This window comes from Equus quagga, chromosome 10 (assembly GCF_021613505.1).
Source record: "Equus quagga isolate Etosha38 chromosome 10, UCLA_HA_Equagga_1.0, whole genome shotgun sequence".
NCBI lineage: Eukaryota > Metazoa > Chordata > Mammalia > Perissodactyla > Equidae > Equus > Equus quagga.
In genome coordinates this window covers 97,302,245-97,324,613 of record NC_060276.1, presented here as the reverse complement: position 1 = coordinate 97,324,613, position 22,369 = coordinate 97,302,245, and the positions used below count along the sequence as shown (strand labels likewise).

At 36.6% G+C, this 22,369-nt stretch overlaps 1 protein-coding gene across 9 annotated transcripts in view; it reads right to left on the bottom strand.

Annotated features, from left to right (window-relative positions):
* DMD (dystrophin) overlaps positions 1–22,369 on the bottom strand; it is a 2,273,580-nt gene that overhangs the window by 725,961 nt on the left and 1,525,250 nt on the right. The gene's annotated exons all lie outside the window — the stretch shown is intronic.

The window sequence follows — 22,369 nt, the reverse complement described above, 5'->3', positions numbered from 1 at the left end:
ACCATGTCTCTTACTCAGAAGAGAAAGATTCAAGGTCCCTTAGCTTGGCAGTTAAAGATTTTCAAACTTCTGCCCAAACATACCTTTCCAGTTTCTAACATGATTACTTGACTGTATTCAGGTGCAATCCTGATGTAATATTTTGATTACAATTTGTCCACCTGAACTCATCTTTCCCCTTCTCTTGAGTGCTTCAAATCCTACTTTAGATGGGAGCAATGTCTTCACGAGGGCTTCCCTTAATAGTGTGGTCCAAGGCCACTTTGCTTCTTCAGTAGCATATTTGAGAAAATCTTTGTCCATGGTCATCTCCCGTATTACTCTGCTCTGTTGCTATCTCAACTCCCCACATGATTAGCTTCCCAGCTAGACTATAAGGTTACGGAGGGCTCCTAGAGGGCTAAAAGATTCCTCTCTTCTACCTCACTGTAATCTATACTCTTTTAAGGTATCCGTTTAGCCTGGTATCATGCACATTATAAATGTTCAATTATTTATTGAATGAATAAACCCAATGGTTTATTTTTCTAATGAATTCATTCTGAAAACTAATATTTCTGTCAGTCAACAATCAATCAACCGACTTCACACTAACTTCTCTTCATTAGAGATGACTAGCAGCCTTACTATCAAATTGGTGATTATTAAGACTGGCAACACGATAAAATATTCACCCCTTAACTCCTGTTCTCCAAGGTTAATTCTTTAAACCTCTTTTGATATGCAAAGTTCAGCGAGAAAGTGAACAGTCTGTCACTTAGCAACATGCTGACCTTAAACAAGGTCAGTTAACCTTGCTGAACCTGGATTTCTTTCTCTGAACAAAGCAGATAGTATCCACCTCCTACAACTTTTGTGAGACTGAAATGAGCTAATGCATGGGAAACACTGTGAAATATATACTGGTTTACAAACTGTGAAGTTCTGAAGAGTTTTGAAGATGATGCTGTAGCTGATGCCACTGCTGATTAAACCAGTGAGTTGAGGTCAGACACAGAAATATGAGGGCAGTATTAATTTGCTGATTAGGTGATGAAAATTAGTTAACACTCAGATTTAGCCACTAATAAATGTGCTGCTAGAAAATGTGACTGATTTTTATACCACAATCACTCAATAATGATTTGCTGAGCACCTTCTGGGTATCAAGCATTCCACTATAAGTCCAAAAGAAATTCAAGAACTATATCCCTTATACTTCTGATTCTGCATCTGTGTTGTTTTTCTTTTCGAGTTTGTGACTCAACAAGTGGTTTTTTCCCCCTTTAAGGTTTTTGTTTGCTTCTTGATTAGTTACGTGAGGCAGAGGTTTTGAATAGAAACCTATTCCCGACCAAACAGAATAACTCAATTCTAAGTAACTCAGGGGCTCATATATGTGGCAGGGTTAATCTAATTTCTTTTCCACTGAGACAACTGCTCAAGTTATTATCTCTCTCAACGCTGTTTACGCCACTGTTTATCTAGAACAATGCTGTCCAATGGAAACATAACGTGAGCCATGGGTGTAATTTAAAATTTTCTACACATTAAACAAGTAAAAAGAGACAAATAAAATTAATTTTAATAATATATTTTGTCTACCTTAACTCAGCCAAACTGTTATTATTTCAACTTGTATTCCATAAAAGAACTATTAATGAGATATTTTATTTTTTATGCTACAGTTTTGATACATGGTGAGTATTTTATACTTGCAGCACATCTCACTTTGGACTAGCTGCATTTCTAGGGCTCATACGGTATGTTAGCGGCTACCATATTGGACAGTACTGATATAAAAGGAAAAGTTGGATATTTTATCCAAGTTTTTGTTCAAATAAAAAAACTGATTAGGGGACGGCCCTGTGGCCGAGTGGTTAAGTTCACGTGCTCCACTTTGGCGGCCCGGGGTTTCACCGGTTCGAATCCTGGGCACGGACATGGCACTGCTCATCAAGTCATGCTGAGGCAGCATCCCACATCCGACAACTAGAAGGACCCACAACTAAAAATACATAACTATGTACTGGGAGGCTTTGGGGAGAAAAAGGAAAAAAAAACCTGATTAAACTTTGAACACATATAAATTATTTTTCTTGATCTCTTACTTTGATTATTTTCCTCTCAAGAACATTTGAAATATTATAAAACTAGCCGTATCCAACATATTGAAGCTCTCGTTTGAAACACATGGAAGATGAGAATCTTTGCCACAATAAATACGGCCCCATGCCATCCCCACTCCAAAGTGGTAACCTAGTTATTCAAAATATATATATGAAAATTCTTCGGTAAATACTGAAAGCAAATGTGAGCATAAATCTGTCTTATTCAAGGCAAATGTATATTTAAAATTACATTATAGATGAAAAATTATAGCTCTACCTTTGTCAGTTTTTGACATTTCTATTTGCAATGAAACTTCATCAATAGAGGCGGAGCTCTTCATGGATATAACAAGAATTTTAGTAACTAGAAAACAATTACTTCAATATGGAGTCCACAACATAAATGAGAGCATAAAATAATTTCAAGGATATCCTTAAATTTCACTAGGAAATATTTGTCATAATACCCTTGAGAAAATAACTGGAAATTCATGGGCATTTATTTTATGGAAAGAAAAACACCATATACTAAATCTGAGAGTTTAAATTAGCATGAGAAATTTTGCACGAAAACTAGATGAGTTTGACTCACTTGTATTTTGAAGCCTTGGTAGTTCCAACCCAATAGTATCTAGTAGAGAAAAACATCATCATAATCCAATGCAAATCTTGCTTTTGACAACCTAGCTTCCTCTAATCCCATATACTTTCCAAAACATAGAAGGATCAAGTTCAGTTTCTTGAAATAATATATTATTGCACCCAAAAGTGTATGACAAACATTCCCCTAATGCTAAAAGTGGTGTATATATAAACACAAAAAATATCTTTTGGGAGGATGCTAAGTAACTAGCTATATTTTCAAATGCCAATAGGTGAAGGGAAAGAATCTATGGTGGCAGACTCTAAGATGGCGCCCAGTGATTCCCACCTCCTAGTGTTTATGCCCTTGCATAATCCCCTCCCTTGAGAGTGGGTAAGACTTGTGACTTCCAACAAATAGAATACATCAAAGATGATGAAGTGTCACTTTAGGCTACGTCAGATTGTGACTTTTGTCTTTCTAGCAGTCTTTTTCTCTTGCTGGCTTTGATGAGGTTACTGCTATGCTGGAGAGTCACATATAGCAAGGAACTGAGGGTAATTTCAGACAACATCAAACTGAGGACTTCAGTCCAATAACCCATAAGGAATTAAATTTTGCCAACCACCATGTAAACTTGGAAGCAGATCCCTCCCCAGGTGAGCTTTCAGATAAGGCATCAACCCTGGCTGACACTTTGAGTACAGCCTTGTGAGAGACCCTGAGGCAGAGAATCCAGATAAACCAAGCCCAGACTTCTGACCCACAGACATCTTGAAATTATTTAAAATATGTATTTTAAGTCACTACATTTGTGGTAATTTGTTATATAGCAATAGTTAGCTAATACATAACCTTACATACTTGTTAAGACACAAATATAGTAATACTTATAGAAATAAAATGGTGGTGAAGTTGTATGGTTTTCAGTATAGGAATATTGCAAGTATAGGAAAAGACCATATTTTAGTGAGTTACTGGGAAATGATGGCTACTTTTAAAGTTTCAATTTCAGAAAGAAGAGATCAAATATATATTCAGATTAAATGAGAAAACCATTAAGGTTTCACATATGTTCTTACATTTCTAACATGCCTCTTCAAATTCTAAGAAAAACAATGATAAAGATGAATAATATTGTCAATCATCTAGTTTTATTTCAGCATTTTACATTTGAAGCAGACAAGTTATCTTTGTGCTGTTGCTATTTCAAATGGTCCTTTAACAAATTCTCCACAACTTCCTGGAGGCATGAATGCCAAAATCTGTTAAGCCTGCTTTTAGGTAAAATGTTGCCTCAGAATCAGGAAAAATTTTAAACTTGGTTCTTCAGGGTATTCTCATCTGTTTCATACAATTTACGTGTTAAATTAGAAGCATGGTTTACTTTGAACTGTTTGTTAAAACACTTATAAGAAGTGTGAGAGAATGGAAGGAAAGTGGAGAATTGCCTACCTTGTTCACTTCAACAAGTATGAACATAACTGCTAGCAAAAGATGAAGAGAGATTTCAGGTGAAAAAAAAAAAAGAACAGAAATTACAGGGAGAGGACAGAAGAAAGGGAACAAGAGAAGAGATGGAAAAAGAGAAAAGGAGATCAACAGATTTTAAGAGGATAAGATGGAAGAGTGGAGAAGAAGGAAAGAATACGTTACAATTTGGAAATTGAGGTGTATGCACTCATATAACACGGAGGTGATGAACACATGTTGGAATTAACTTCTGAAAATTGTAGAGGAACATACAATTTAGAAGTGAAAAGTAGTAGTTCCATGCCCTTTAATCTAAGGGATGAGTTTGAGGTTTTGAAATACATGAAAAATCACAATATGAATTTTAAAATGATACATAAGATCTTAACTTTCTAAAACTAAATCGATCTTTTTTCACAGCCTAAACTCCATTCTATAAAACACCAACCAAGACTTATACCAGGTCTTACAGAAGGTTCTTCATGAATTTTCTGAAAAAGTTATTTTTTTCTGACTCCTTTTTTTCCATCAAATTGTACACTTCCATCTAAGACAGATATTGAGAAATTTCATCTCTCTGGAAGGTTTTGAAAGTGAAAGACCATAATTCTTTTATATTGCCAGGAATGACACAGCCCTTGATAACTGAGTAGAAATATGTCATATATTTAATTTCAAATTGTTTTTAAAGACTATATCCATTCTATCATTATTTTAACAGCATGATAATATTGAGTAAACACATTCTTATTCAAATGTTTAGTAAAACGTTACAGTGATCTTCCCCAGAGTAACGTCAGTTGTCTATTCTCTATGCACACAATTTGAATTTTTTCACAAAGCAGCTCCATTGCTTGCAGTAAAATCAAGCAATTCCCCTCCCCACCCCAAACATACATTTTACCTTATGCTTATATCTGTTTTTGTTTATAATCTCAATTTCAGGCCCATATGTTAAACTTAGATGTTCTAAAATAGGACATTTACTCTGACTTCCATTTCCTTCCCTGTTGTGGCCATATTTTCTTTGGGAACTCAGGATGCAGGAGATACAGAAACAGAAAAAGTCAGAGAGGAAAGAATCAACATCCTTTCATCCTAACATAACATAAAGTTGAAATGCAATTGACATGGTCACCTCCTAAGGATTTGCATATAAAAGGCACTTGCCTTAATTTGTGTCTCCCTAGAAGTAGACCCTGTAGAAAGAATTTGAACTCAAGTAATTTTGAGATGTGATTCCAGGACACATCAATGGTGTGTGGAGAAGCAAAATAAGGAAAATAGCCCATAAAGGGTGTGTTATCAAGCAAGTCACCACTTTGGGCAACTGAAGCTTAATACTGCTTGGGAACTCTAGGAGAAGAGAGAGGAAGCAAACCTTGGAGTTATCATACCTGAAGGGCAAGGGGGCTGGGGTATTTATCCACCAACTGCTGTCTTAAAGAGGCCTTACTTCCCCTACTTGTCTGCCCTGCCTGCAGAACAAACAGAGAAAGCCCTGAGCAAAAAGAAGCAAGTGCTGGTAGCTGGAAATCAGACAGCATGTTTAGGAATGGTTAAGCGCTGAAGGGATGTATGTGGGGGCACTGATAGTATCTGCTACAGCAAAATAGCTTTTTTTGTTTGAATGACGTCTACAATCTGCCTACCTGTGGAAAGCATTAACACAATGTCATAATCACTACTCAGTTTCATTAGTTGGCCAAAATATCAGGTCCAAACAATGTTATGGATATTAGTTGGTCACCTTTTTTTCCATTCATCTATCCATCTACCCATCTATCCATCTATCTACCTATCTACCTATCTAAAACCCTTTTTTTCTTTTGGAGAACTTTCTACCTTCCTACCTTCATTGCGTTGCAGCTGCAGAGTTGGGTTGAGAGTTGACCACTTCTAGCTGCTGGAGCGGGGTCTGATTTTGCTCAGGAATGAGCACGTGACTTAATTCAGGCCAACGAATTTCAAGGAAATCTTTCTTGGATGCTTTGAGAAAGAACGTCCCTGAAGAGAAAGTCTTTTGCAAAAATAAGTCCTGAAACTGTTGCAGACAATTTTTGCCACCATAAGGGGAACCAGATGAAGTTGATAGGTTGACACAGAAAGGCAGAACCGAGAGAATCGTCAAAAAATGGAAATAGACCCTGACGACATTTATTATTTAAATCAGTTAGAGACAGGTTTTTCTATCACTTGTGGCATTAAGAGTACTAACCAATTGAATCAGTTACCTACGGGTGTATTAGTTAGGACTAATCCTCCATCAAATATCACAGAAGGTGAAAATTCATATTATTTTAATATAATTAATTTTCTTACTCATATCATAAAATCTCTTGGTTAATGTTAGCAAATAATATTTCTCTTTCATTTTTCTAATACCTATGAGCCATATTTTGTGATCCTATAATGTGGAATAATGTGTTACAGTACTAGTTCAATCATTATGTTCTGAAAGAGAGAGATTTTTAAATTTGCAGTTTTGGATTAGAGCTCTACAACAGCCAAAGTGTTTACTATTTTGAGAGGATGCTGGTAAAATAAAAGGTTAACCTAACAGTACCTGCTGTGCCTACATTGGCAAACGGAAGGAAATCACACAGATGGTGGCATTTGCCTGGGAGTTTACTGCCAGGGGTGTCCTCTCAAAGACACATGAATTGGGATGAAATTTCTACCTTTTCCTAAAGATACGAATGCAGATTTTTTGGAAAAAATTATTTTTGCATTCACGTTATAAAAATCACCACCAACACCACATTATAAAAATCAACATCACCACACACCACAACCAAATCATCAATAAATTTAACAGTGAATATTTATTGATCCTTTCGAATGTGGCAGTCTAGCAAGAAATTTAGATCTGTTCTAGACTGCTATTGGCTAGTGTTAGGTTATTTTTCTTCTAACAAAGGGGAAGCACATAGAATAGTACCTGACACAGTAAACTATCAATAAATGTTATCTATCATAACCTAACACAGCCAAGACTCTTGAATTCTCTTAGGGAATGGGGAAGACTCCCAAACCGGATTAAGTTAAGTTTCTTTCTGGACAGTCCAGTGCAGAGTTAGTATAGATGTATAAAGAAATAAAGGAATGATACAAACTGAATGCCTGACACACATGAGGTAGAAAGTAACGAATGTAGTAAGAGAAATACTGCTGAGGGCTTCAGGGTAACAGGAAGACAAGATAGGTCTTGTTGGGCTTCATGGAGGTATAAAGGAGTGGTCAGATTTGGGGACTTGTGATGTAAGAGAGAAGGAAAGAAGGTAGACCTTCTAGGTGGACCAGACAGGGTAGAACAGGCAAGGAAGAACGCAGGACAAATGGGAGGAACATTGGGCAGTCTCACTGGAATGGCAGCCTGAGTGAAAATGACCAGTGGGAGAAAATATTGGGAGAGCCAGAAATGGATTGCAGAGAAGCTGGAAAACCTAGACTAGAAATTTACCGAGGAACTTTTGCCCTTGCTGAACCTTCAGCATCCCCCTAAATAGGTAGAAACCTTGCTTGCCAGTGATTTTGTGACTAGAAGATGCTCTTGTTGGAATCAATCAGGCATTCCAGAAAAGTGTGTTGGTGGTTCCATAACACAGATTACATTCATACTAATGGCATATCTGAAGGGCTTGAGGGGAAGGCAGATTAAAGCAGAAGCTTATAATGTGTTACTATTTCCCAGTTTTGCCACTGTTTAGAAAACTTTTAGGTTTTCAGCTCTATAGGAGTAATACTTAAAAAATTAATAATAGCTGGGGCCAGCCCGGTGGCATAGCGGTTAAGTGCGCACATTCCACTTTGGCAGCCCAGGGTTCACCGGTTTGGATCCCGGGTGCAGATATGACACTGCTTGGCACACTCATGCTGTGGTAGGCGTCCCACATATAAAGTAGAGGAAGATGGGCATGGATGTTAGCTCAGGGCCAGTCTTCCTCAGCAAAAAGAGGAGGATTGGCAGCAATTAGCTCAAGGCTAATCTTCCTCAAAAAAATATTAATAATAGCTAATATTTATTGGTGTTTTACTATGTACCAGGCGTGACTCTAAGCTTATGTGTGTTATATCTCAGTCCATTTTTGTAGTGTCATTTTGTCCCTATATTCAGATGAGGAAATCAAGACACAGAGAGACCACACAGCTAGTAAGGAATGTGTGGTAGGATATTTGGCAGCCCCAGTGAATTATGCCTCCCAGAATGCATGTCTATGCATAGTCTTCTCTCATTTTCACTGAGCTTGGCCATCTGCCTTCGCTTTGGCCAATGAGATATTAACAAGTGTGATGCAAACAGAAACTTGAAACGTGCTTGAACACTGGTGTTTGTTCCTTTGGAACTCTTCTTCAGGGAAACCAACCGCCAAGCTGTGAGGAAGCCCAAGGAGTCACACAGAGAAGACCAAACGGAAAGAGGCTTCTGGCCAACAGCCCAAGCTGAGTTCCTAGCTGGCGGCCAGCACCAACTGCCAATCATGTGAGAGAGGCCATTTTAGACTTTTCACCTTTCCCAGTGCCTTGGTTGACACTACGTGAAGCAGAAGAATATTGTGGTCAACTCTCAGAATCAAGAGATATAATAAAACTTTGTTGTTTTAAGCCACTTTTAGGATAGTTTGTTATATATCCTATATATATACCTATAACTAGAACAGAGTGAGACCAAAATTGGAATCAAGCAGCCTAGTAACACGTAGAACTATGCAGAAATAAAAATCAATAGAATTCCATTTTTTAATTCCTTGAAATAAATATTCTGCATTGCCTAAGCCAGACAATGTGATGATTATTGGGCTCTCTCACCTTATCCTTTCTTTCTTCCTCTTTCTTGCTCTTATGTGAATATACACAAAATCCTTTCTGGTGACATTATCTTTGCTTTCAGGAACAAAGAATGGCCTTATTACATTTATGGACATTATTACTACTCTTTTCACATTTTAATTAGCACCAAATTGTAAGAAAAATAATTATGTAAATTGTTAGTGCAGGTAGTGGCCTCTCTGTCTCCTCCAGGATTAACATAACGACTTTGGGTCCCAGTGAAGAATAAGTCAATGACAAGGTCAGCATCCAGGTCAGAGGTAGAATTAGAGAAAGGAAATATAAACTACTTGTGCATCCAGGGAAAGGCTATCCTTAACCCTGAGGAGTTTGGGTAGGAGTATCCAGAACTAGGGAGCTCAAATGAGTTTTTTTCTAAACCAAATCATAGTATCTATTATGTGTTTCTCTAATTGTTATCTGAAACAACCATTCCTTCCTCTTCTGGTCTGTGTTTGGGCCCCTGTTAATATGATCTCACATTGCCCTTTTTTTTTTTTTTTTAAGATTTTATTTTTTTCCTTTTTCTCCCCAAAGCCCCCCAGTACATAGTTGTATATTCTTTGTTGTGGGTCCTTCTAGTTGTGGCACGTGGGACGCTGCCTCAGCGTGGTTCAATGAGCAGTGCCATGTCCGCGCCCAGGATTCGAACTGACGAAACACTGGGCCGCCTGCAGCGGAGCGCGCGAACTTAACCACTCGGCCACGGGGCTAGCCCCCACACTGCCCTTTTTTGTGTCACCACAATTTGAACTAAGCAATTATTACTTAGATGGTGGGGTTATGTAGAAAGCAACTTTATTCTTTCTCATCTCTGTCTTTAAAGAAGCTCTATTAAATCATTCTCCCTAGCTTTCATTTGAAATCTCAGTCTGGGCTGAACGGTACGAAGAGGAAGGTGGGAGAGTACTGGATTCACGATCTAGGTCTTACAGGGGGTCCAGTACTTATTATTGTCTTTGGGCCTGTTCTTGCTCCACTGTTAAGATGTGGTTGTTGTAGGAGTAGATAGCGTGACTTTTACTTTATAGGTCACTGGACCCTGAGGAGTCACCTCTGGATCTCATGAAGACAGTAGATAACCCAGAGGCAATGGACTTTGAGCCAGATGCAGTAAGTGAAAGGGACTTTGGGTGGTCTCTTTTGGGGAGGCAATGAGTGTGTACGATTGGTGGGAAAGAGAGAGCATAGATATTTTGGTGATTATTGTGGAGATTTTTAAATACAGCACTATGTCGATGATAGTATAGCTATCTTAGTAGCCTGGGTTGCTGGAATAACTTTTAAAAGCAGAGACTATGTACCCAGGCTGGGCTTCATGTGAAAAAGACACAGATATCTATATTGCTTGAGCCGTTGAAATTTGGAGTCTCTTTATTATAGTAGCTCAGTGTACAACCTAACAAACATAAAAAAGCAATGAGAATAGCTGCATTTATAATTACATAATTAGTTTTAATGTTTGTCTCCTCCCACCAAATGTAAGATTTACAAACACAAGTGTCTGTCTTGTTAATAACTCTATCCTCCTTTCCTAGCATGATACTTGCCATGTTAGAGCCACTTAATAATTATTGAATGTATTAATAAATGAATGCTGCTACCCTCCCAGGATTTGGCATAAAGTATCTTTGAGGATCTTTGTGACCCTCAAGACTATTGGCTTTTGAGAGTGTTGATCCTGAGCTAGCATTATATGAGAGTTAGGACTAGTTGATTAGAAGTATAAATACATAGGAATGTATCCTAATTAAATATCTTACTTTTGAGATGAGTAAGAAACCTGACAGATTACAGGGTATGGTACACCGATTGCGTTGATGAACCCCCTGTATGCACATCTCTTTGCAATATCACTTTTAAAGTTCCTACCATCAAGAAGTGCAGCCTATTTCTCTAATCTTTGAATCTGGACTGGCCTTGTGACTTGCTTGGCCAACAAAATGTATTAGAAATGACAGTGGGCCAGTTCTGAGCCTAGGCCTCAAGAGGAGTTGTTCACTTCTGATTTTCTATTAGAATCCTATTTTTTGCATAAGAACAAGTCCAGGCTAGTTTGCTGGAGGATGAGAGTCCAAATGGAGCAGAGGTGAGTCATCCCACCAGAGCTCATCCTAGACAAGCCAGGCCCCAGTCAACCCATCAGCAGACTGGAAATGGCTGAGTGAGTCCTAGCAAGATCACCTGAGCTCTATCAGCAGAACAGCCTGGCTGACCCACCGACTGTGTGCAATAATAAATGGTTATCATTTTAAGTCAATAGGTTTTAGGGGGTTTTTCACCTAACCCTTTTGTAGCACTAGATAACTGATATCTAGGCGAAGGCCAGAAATGGGAGTAAGGCTTAGTTCAGAGTTCTTAAATAATACCGGAGTCCTAAAGCTTTAAAACTGCTAATTTTGAATGAATGTGTAACTGAAGGCAGGCTCAATGTTTTGCAGAAACACCTGTACAAAAATTGATAGCAAACTTATGGAGGTAACCACTGGAGAAGAGATTTTAGAAGGTAGTATTAGCAGACTTAATAGCGGCTAGTAATTACTGGCTACATACTCTGCATCAGCCATTGCCCAAAGCAGTGAAGGAAGGGAAGAAATACCTTGATTTCTCCCCTCCTCCTGCTCTCCAGTCTCCTGCCCATGCCTCCCACTGGCTAAATGTATCCAGTAGCTGGTGGGCAAGGAAGCTTGGAAATATGGCAGGCAGAGGTCATCCTCTTGCAATATACAACATGGAAGGGGGAAAAGCTGGAATGGATATGAGAGGGGCACATCTGGGTTATGAATCCCAAGAAGGGCTATGTTTCAAAGATATAAATAAGTTGAATGTGCTCAGATGTTCTGTGGAAGTCGAATATGCATCCTCTGGGGTTGGATGGATGTGCTTCACACACACCAAGAGACAAAAGTTTTTAGAAAAAGCCTCACCAGTATCTCAGAATACACTGCCTGAATATTCCAACGAACAGGACTTGTGGTCAACTCACACACAGATTCTTGCCAGCCATCCTTTATATCCTTACTACTTCAAGTGTGAACCAAGGCCTAGAGTATTGGCATCACCTGGAAGCCGGCTGGGAATGCAGAATCTCTGATCCTACACAAGACCCACTGAATCAGAAACCTCATTTTAACAAAATCCCTAAGTGATTCAGGTGTACATTAAAGTTTGAGAAATGCTGCTCTACACGATGGCACATAGATCCTCTTTCTTACCACCAGTATCAGAGTTTTATGACACCTACACCCTGTAATAGTAACCACAATTTAACTCCTCCTAACAAAGTATTATTGTATATATTGTGTCCTTAGTTCCTCACCGAACCCTGGGGGATGAGCGAAGAAGCCTCATAACACATCATCATTGTAAAAATGAGCAAACAGAGGCAAAACAAGATTACGTAAGTGGCCCATAGTTATGAGCTAGTGAATGGTGAATCTGCATTGGGACTAAGTTATTAACTGCAAGTTTAGTGATCTTTCCAGTGCTGAGATGAGGTGTGGAGGGTGGGAAAATGGAGCAGGGACAGTGATTACACAAACCATTACAATATTTGAGGGCACATTCAGAAGTAACCACTTATGAACCAAGTGAGAAATTGGAAAGGGGTGTCTTAAGAAAATGAACTCTTCATTCAAAGAAGCGATTATTTAATTGTATTGTATTCTAGCTTCGGTATTGATAATTGAAGATGTTAATGTCAACATCTCTTTTAATTATTTTAGTACTTAAAAATTGTTTTCCTCTGCTCTCAAACTCTATAAAATCTTAACCGTAAAGTGTCGTTTTATTTTCCTGTTTCCTGGGTTGTCTTTTATTTGTCGCCAATGAATGAGTGCCTATATAGTATCTGAAAATTAATTTTTCTCTCTGCCTTCACAAGCATTATCAATGATTCTAGCAGAAAGATACACATCACTGATATAAATAAAACAATAAGCAGCTTCAAGGAGATAACTGTATTGGTCTAGGATTTGTAACAACAGTAAAAGCAGCAACAAAAGCAATCTTTGCAACAGTCATTTAAATTGTGATTGAGCCGCAGATTTTCATTCTTTTATAAATGTCTAAATAAGTCCAAGAATTAAATTGCCCTATTCAAAATTGTTGATGTCACCCACATCAAGAATAGACAGAATGTGTCACCTTCATAAACAATTTATTTTTAGACTGTGTTTTAGGTATTGTCATCAGTCACAGGTTGCCTATAGGTTGCAACTATCAGGACAAATGGAGTTTTCTCGAAATATCCTTGCAATGACTTTGGTTCCTGGCCCATTTCCTGGTCCATCTCTTTTTCTCCACACTTGGCCAAGCATGCCAAAGATGGACTATACTTTTCCCAGTGATAACTGAAAGTGTTCACAAATTATAACTGCACCACTCAGTTCGAATACTTTCACTTCTACAGCAAAACAAATTGACTTTCTCTAGCAACAGACAATGAAATGGTCTTTTTTCATGTCTTATATAACTAATAACAAGAAAATTAAAAGGCAGTAAAACAAAATTTGTCCATCAGGTCTTTATCAGTCCCTTCATAACCCACACAGTGGCCTTGCCCTGAACTATAAGGTGGATAAATGAGGGGAATGCTGATTTTGGCATCCAGCTTACTCTCAGATAATCTAGCTCATCCTTCTCAGCTGACACGAGACAGAAATAACATCAAAGAGTGATAAACTCTTTCCCGCAAACCTGGGGTTCCACAGTTCGCTGGTCCCAGGTCTAATCTATCAATCCATTTTCTACACAATAAAAGGTAAGAAACCCATTACAGATCTGTTATAAGCCCTGGCAGGTGGTCTACAACAAAAACGGAATACACCAACCAACCCAGCATTCAGTGCCCCTCTTCCACCGTTTGAAGCACTAGGGGTCAGCTGACATGTATACACTAGTCAAGATTTAGTATTAAATTCTTTTAGGTACGTAAATAAACACACATCTTGCAGTATAAGTAAATAAAGATTTGACAGAACAGTTTTTGGTATGATGCTGACCTTTTATAAAAATAGCACTCTTATTTTATTTTTGCTTTACTTATTGGCTTTGCATGTGACGTAATAAACAAAACCGGGTGAGAATCCACAATCTGTACTCTTATATACAGCCTTAATCTTCATTTGGCATTTGACTTCAGTTTAAGGAGCTGGTATATGAAACCCTCCATTCAAGGTCATTTCGGGATTATTAAATTATTAGAAAGAAAGGCAACCCCTCTAGTCTCAGGGTTAACATTATATAATCTAGTCATTCCAAGGCAAAGCCACTGCAGAAAAAAAATGAACAACATTTTATATTAACAAGATCTCTTTGTATATCATTTCTTCTTTCTAAAATTCATTGGTCTAGGGCAAACATCTTTGAGCTACTAAAGGACTTCAAAAATGTTACACTGAAGGTCAGAGTTATTACACTTTTCTTCTCTTTTTTCTTTTTATTATCATACCTTCCTTCATTTTAAATTCATTGTGAACAGGGAAGAAAGTTTGCCAAGAAGAGTCACATCTGTTTTTAATCTGAAATTAGTTTACCTTTTTAATAAAGTCTGGGCCACAGCATACTTGAATGACAAATTTTCATACTCAGTGCATACTTCCAGTATGTATATAGTGGAAAACTAAAGTTTTCATATGAAAATGAGTTGTTGCACAAGTATCAGTGCTTTACAATGCATGCTGGATTTTTGTTTGTTAATATTTTTGAAAATAGCATTGCATTGAAATGAACAAATCCACTAGTATTAGGTTGAGGTTTCCTAATTGAACGTTATCTAGCTCCAATGAAACTTTCTACAAATGGTTTCTGATCACTCCACCAAAATGGGGGAAACCAACAATAAGAATGAAGGCAGGGGAAGAGGGCGGGGAAGCAGTGTGGAGATTCAGTTACACTCTGTCTGGATTTCTGAGTTAAAGTCAGGTAAGTATATTAATTGCAAAGATCTCTGGGTTAACAAGGTCATCTTAAATCATGCTCATACTTAAAACATGAAAATGTTGGTGTTCGAAAACGATGATGGAATACTTGAACTTCACAGTGAACGTGAGGAGAAAAATCATTTCCATCATTTTCTAACACATTTTATCTGAAATGTTAGTTGGTCATAGACAATAAGAATAATGAGATCAGTGGAACGGGAAAGCACTGGCTGAAAATCCTCTATGCTTTCCATTAGGGCCTAACTCTCCTTTCTTTCAGCTCTCTGATTCATAATAGTGGCACATATTTCAGCTTTCTCCCCAAGAGCTATATTTATAACTGTTTGATTAAGATGATGAATATTATTCAGCCTTAAAAAAGAAGGAAATCCTGCCATATATAAGAATATGGATCTACCTGGGGGACATTATGCTGACGGAAAAAAGCCAGTCACAGAAGGACAAATACCGCACGATGCAACTTATATGAAGAATCTAAAATAGCCAAACTCATAGAAACAGAGAGTAGAATGGTGGTTACCAGGGGCAAGGGGGAGAGGGAAATGAGAATTGTTCAATGGGTATAGAGTTTCAGTTATGCAAGATGAAAAAATTCTGGAGATCTGCTATACAGCATAGCGCCTACAGTTAATCCTGTATTGTACTCTTAAAAGTTTGTTACGAGGGTAGATCTCATGTTTAGTGTTCTTACCACAATAAAAAAAAAAAGAAGGTGGCTCACTAAGAATTTTGTGCTTTGTCTTTGTGTTTTTCCATTTAAATATTACCCATAATGTTTTATTAAAGCTAACATTTTTAACCAATTATATACTGTGCCAGATACTGTGTTATGTATTTCCCATGCACTATCTCATTGAATTTTCACCACAACCTGGAAAGTATTTTAGGTATCTGAATTTTAAGGGTGTTAAAACTGAAGTATGGACAAGGTAGGTAAAAGATCATACAGCTAGTGATGGGTTGAACCCATAATCCATAAACCTCACTATTAATCACTATTATAACACAATAAATTGCCTCCTCACAACTCCTATTTACCTTTTATTTGTTCTAAAATGCCTGATCCACCTTCTTGGCATTGCCTGAAGTTTCAATAGTTTGAAAAGTTAACCACTCATTGTTATAAACTTATTGTCATAAAAGAGTGATGAATTTGGTGTTAATGGCAATCAGGTTTCTTGGACAATCTCAACTTCTACACTTCAGTGTAGTGTCAAGGGAGCAGGGCTGCCGCTGCTGATGAAAAGATTAGCAGGGACGATAATAATAGTTATTGAGTACTGGGCCAGGCCCACCTCTAAGAGCCTGATGTTTGTTCTCATAATTAGGGTGACCTTACACATAGTTTTTTAATCTTCTAAAGAGGGACATTCAAGAGAGAGAAAGAGGGAGCTATTAAAACTTAAGGAATAATAGGCAAAACCAGGAATGTCAGGGCAAATTGAGATGTACTCATGACACACAACCTAGTAAGAATCCCCATCTCAGTTTGAAACTATAGGTGGCAAAGTCAAGGATGCTTATGTTATAAACTTTTAATTACTACTTCCCCCTCAACTCTCAGCCTCACCCTATTTGGCAACCATAATTACAGATATGAATAGTTAGCATGCCAAGCCCTATGTAATTACGAATGTCCTTTAAATATGGCAAGGGTGGGAACTAATTACAATATGCTTCGAACAGCATGTGGTACATAGTGGTCACGCATTAGATCTTTGTTGAATGAATGATTTAATAAGTGAATAGATGCTACGATGTAATTAATAACTACATAAAAGAAACTTCCAAGATGAAGAATCTCCAAGAAATATCAGGTATATGCTGTAACAGTAAATAGGTGAATACCATTTTCTCGTAAAGATAGGCATATTATCCACAGAAAAATCATTTGAGCTTCACTAAAAAGTTAATAAACACTATTTATCTTGGCATAACTTTTGTATTTAAATAGAGAACAATGCATTCTCAAATAAGTCACATAAGCTTTCCAGGACTCAGTGTTCCAATTTAGAAGGTGAGTAATTTAGCTTCATTACGCTCCCTCCACCTATGAGCCTACAAAATAAACGCTCCATCTTTTCACCTTTTCAATTAAGTACAGGAAGCATACAATATGATTCAAAAATAAAGACTGATAAAACATATTTTAGTTCCAAATAATGGGTAGTTGAAAAAATATTTACACATAACACGTAAAAAGAGCCATGAAGAAAGGGGACACAAAGCGGCAAGGACAGGAGAAGATGAAAGAGGGATTTAAAGGTAAAGAGTCAGAGGAAGAGAGAGCATAGGAGAGAATGTGTCACATATGCTGTCTGGGCAGAAGAGAAGTGACATATGTGCATATAGAAAAGTAGATTCATGATAGACATAGAAAGATGTCAATTCATAGGCAAAGACATACATAACAGAGAAAAAGGGAGAGAATGATAGTTATGGGAAGAAGCAGAACAGGAGGGAGAACCCCCTACACACACACACACACACACACACACACACACACAAGTTCAGAGAATCTACAAAGAAATATGAAGACTGAAAAATGTTGAAAACAGAGTCAGATGTGTATGAAGATCATAGAGTGAGACAGAGAAAGACAAACACACAGAGGCTAGCTTTAATAACATTCCCATTTTGTGGATCTTGAGAGCATTATTGTTAAAGATTGTAAGGGTCAAGATATGTATTAGACAAAAATGAGGATATCACTTTACAATCCTCAGCTAGAGGGAGCCATAAATTTAAACTAAGGCCTGTATTTGGCTTTAAAGCAACATTTATCATCTCTGCATAAAGAGAGGCTACCCAGGCCAAGGCAAGTTGATACTTTTGCAATAGACTCCTTATAGGGTCCACCACTCCCTTAAAGGAACAGCTACATTACCTCCAATGGCTGTTTTCTCTATTTAGTAATGAAACATAAAGGTGCCCAAGTAATTGGTAAGATGGTCAACTACACAGGATACAGCATATTAGAGTTAGCTGTGGAGAAAGGCACCTGCCACCAGAGATGTGATAGTAGGACATTTTTCGAGACACTGTGTGTTAAAGAATTGAAATATTTGTATCCCAGCAATCATGACCTACTAGTTACAATTATACCACCCATTCTAGCCTTTGGATGGAGGAGAGGGCTGGAGAATAGAGGGGAAGGGTCCTCATTATTCTTCTCTAATGATGGAGAAGTTGAGGTTGAATGGCTATCAACACTATCTCTTGATCATCTTGATTAACTTTCTTTACTTCTTTTTAAACTACTGACTTGTGTACTGGTCTAAATCTGGTACTGATCATTTGTTTTCTGTTCCTAAATTTAAACCAACCAGGATTGGGTGGCATAGGGATCGAGAAGAGACAATTAAATAATTTTTAATATGACTAATGAATAAGATTCCAAATTCTATGACATTTGGTAGCAAAGGCATAGCATTAAAATTATAATTTGGGGATGGGACACAGATATTATGGATGATATAGTAAGATAAGTCTACGCAATATGGTGTCCATAGTTTCAGTTTTAATTTTCCATCATAAAAAATTGACTTTTTATTTTGTTACAGAACAGATAAAACCTTGACTCATGTTTCACTATTCACAAAATTGCTATTGTGTGTTTTAGATAGTTCTCTCATACTTCCCGCAATTATAATTTTTGTGTTCCTTTTTGTGATATCAGGATGTACTGAGATATTGTGGAATATTTTGGGGCATGTCTCCTCCTTGTTCTCTTCCTATGAGGAATGATTTTATTCGTATTGTTATGTGACTACAAAATTTAATTACTAGGAAAACACATTCCCTCCATATGCAAGTGTCTAATATTAAACATGGCTGTTTTGAAACCATTAAAGGAAGAAACTTTACATTTTCAGTAGGAAAAAAATTCACCTTAGAGTGTTTTACTCTGATTATTCACATAACTGAAAGAAAGTGCTGATATATAAAAATAAGGGAATTTTTTTCAAATACCTAGTTGTTTGAATTATAGAGACCCAAAGACACATTTTGATTTTAATGTCATAAAATTGATACTTATTTCAGTTCATAAATATTTTATCAGCCATGTAAATGATCTGTTACAAGAACTTCAGCATCATCAATTAAAAAATATAATAAATAACCTAACACAATTCAAAACGAAGCCTCTAGTATTTCCTTTTCAAATCATCGACATACAGAAACTTTCCTCAGTATAACTTTTTCATACCTCTTAATTTAGTTGGGTGCTTATGAATAACAAGCAATTCTTTACAGGCAATTGTGCCATTTTTGAAAGAAGCCCTTTTACATTACATGAAAATTATAGTTCTGCAATATCTTCTTGGCATGGATTTGCTCCTGGTTTAAAGGATTACAATTTGCTTTATATTTTGGATAGAACAAAATTAACAAGTATCAAATATGCTCAGTAAGGTAGTAGAAAACTGTGGTCAAAAGTGGATGAGAGGTTTCAAAACATCCTTGAAAAGTGGAAAGCACATTATGAGGAAAGTATATATGGGGACATAAAAAGTAAGGGAGAAGTAGCCTTGGGTACAAGGGCATCTGACCTTGGCAGAACCTGGAAGTGTTTAGACGAATGATGCCACGATGGTTTGGGCTAAGAAGCGGGTTAAAATTGGGGTACTGAAAGTTTGTAGATGGAAATTTTCCCCTGGTTCAAAACTACCACACAGTGAATGGTCTTCTCTTAGCACCTACCTACAAGCAAAAATAAACACAAACCAAAACAAACAAGAAGCGTGTGGTTCTTATCTAAAGAAATTGAACTTGGTGTCTGGAAAGAATTTCAGCAGTTGGTGTGGGTACCTCAGAATAAAGCCCACTGTATTATACAATTTGAAGGCATCTTTCAGCAAAAGAATCAGTGCTCTGACTTAGCACATAGAGTAAAATATCCCAGTCAACAAGACCCACCCAGGTACTTAGACCTCACAGTCTTTCTATTTTTTCATTCTTACATAAAAATATATCAAGGATCACTAGCTGTACAAAGAAAGTCTACAGCCCCAAAAGAGAAAATGACAAGGAAACAAATTCCTTGAAAGCCACAACATACAAAAGCTGACACACAAAGAAATGAAAACTCTAACAATCTCTGTATCCTCTAAAGAAACTAAACCAATTATCAAAGACTTTCCCACAAAAACAATAATTCCATGCCCAGATAGCTTTACAGTTGAATTCTTTGAAACATTTTAGTAAGAAATAATACCGTTCAACAATTTCTTCCAGAAGAAAAGAGAGCACCTCTCAACTTGTTTTATAAGACTAGTCTAACATTGCTATCAACACTTGAGACGGCTATTACAAAAAAAAATTACAGACCATTTTCTGTCAGGAGCAAATATATAAAAATTCTAAACATTAGAAAATTGAATCCAGCAATCTATAAAAAGTACAAGACATCATGACTAATAGGATTTATTTCAGAAATCCCAGAGTAGTTTCACAGTCCAAAACCAAAGGCTATAATTTACCACATTTACACAAAGGAGAAAAATCATTTAATCATTTTAATAAATGCAGAGAAGCTGTTTGAATATGTTTAATACTTATTCATAATAAAAACCTTGATAAACTGGGAGTAAGAAGAAATTCCTTAATCTGATTAAGAGGACCTACAAAAAGTCCTACAACAAATATCATCTTTAATGATAGCTTACTGAAAGCTTTCCACCTGAGACAGGGAATAAGCCAACGCTTCCCATTATCACACTTTTATTAAACATTGTTTTGGAGATCCTAGTCTATGCAAAAAAAATAATTAAAATCATAAGGATTCAAAGAAACGACCTCTATTTGACGACACAATTGTGCACATAAAATAAACCAAAATATTCTACAAACTACTAATATTAATAAGTAAATTCAGCAAGGACACTATGTATATGCTTAATACACAAAAATTCATTATATTTTTATACACTAGCAACAAATAGATAAAATTTAAAATGAATTCCATTTATAATAGGAGTAAAACATCAAATGTCTGAGATTAAATCTAATAAAATATGTGCAGGTACTCTGGACTCAAAGCTGTAAAATATTACTAAAAAGGCATTAATGAAGCCCCAAATAAATGGCAGGATGTCTCACTTTTCACAATTAGATGACTCAATATTGTAAATATGTTAATTGATCTACAAATTCAACACAATTCCAATCAATATCCTGGCAGGCTTTAGTAAAAATGGACAAGTTGGTTCTAAAATTTATTTGGTAAACCAAATAATCAAAAATAGCAAAGGCAATCTGGACTAAGAAGAACAAAGTTGGAAGGTTTACACTACCAGATCCCAAATCTTTTTATAAAACAATTGTATATATATATACAATGGAATATTATTCAGTCATAAAAAGGAATGGAGTTCTGATACATGCTACAACATAGAAGAAACTTGAAAACATTATGCTAAGTGAAATAATCTAGACACAAAGGGACAAATATAGTATGAGTCCACTTACATGAAATACCTAGAATAGGTAAATGCATAGAGAGAGAAAGTAGATTAGAAGTTACTTTGTGTTGGGGGCATTGGGAGGTAGGGGGATGGGGAGTTATTGCTCAATGGTTACAGAATTTCTGTTCGGGGTGATGAAAAAGCTTTGAGAATAGATGATGATGAAGGTTACCCACTGTGAATGTAATAAATGACACTGAATTGCACACTTAAAAATAGTTAAAATGACAAATTTTGTTATATAATTTTTACCTCAATTAAAAAAATAAATATACCCAAACCACTGAATTGTGCACTTTAAAATGGGTGAATTGTATGGTTTATGAATTATATCTTGATTAATCTGTTAAAAAAATGCTTGTTATTAAGCCAATATGGTACTAGTCAAAGGACAGACATAATCAAATGGAAGAGAATAGAGAATCCAGAGGCAGATTCATACATAAATGTTCACTGGATTTATGACAAAGTTGTCACAACAGCCCAGTGGGAAAAGGATTATCTTTTGATAAATAGTGATGGATCAATTGATGTTGGTTTTCATTATAAATTCAGATGTACCACTTAGCTTTAAAGACTAAGTATGCATTAATTTGATAAGCATGTTTAAATATTAGATTTAAAAAGTATCCGAGGTAGAAAGATAACGACTCACAAGTTAAGTAACTAAGTAATAGTAATAAATAAATAAATTAATTAATTAAAAAGATACCTTTTGGAGAAGGTTAGCATGCATCAACTACTAAGTCTATACTATAGGTAAGGATAAGTAATTCTGATTTATGGTACTTGTTGAACTGGATTCACCACCATCTTGCTTAAAAACTGTCAATATACACCTAAACAATGAATTAATTACTTCATCTCTTTTCCAGTCTAATTCTTTAGAATGATTCCCGCAAAGTAATAGTAATGTATTTTTTGGCACTTGGTCATTCATGTACCATCCCACCATCACCATACTTTCCATCCACAACAAAT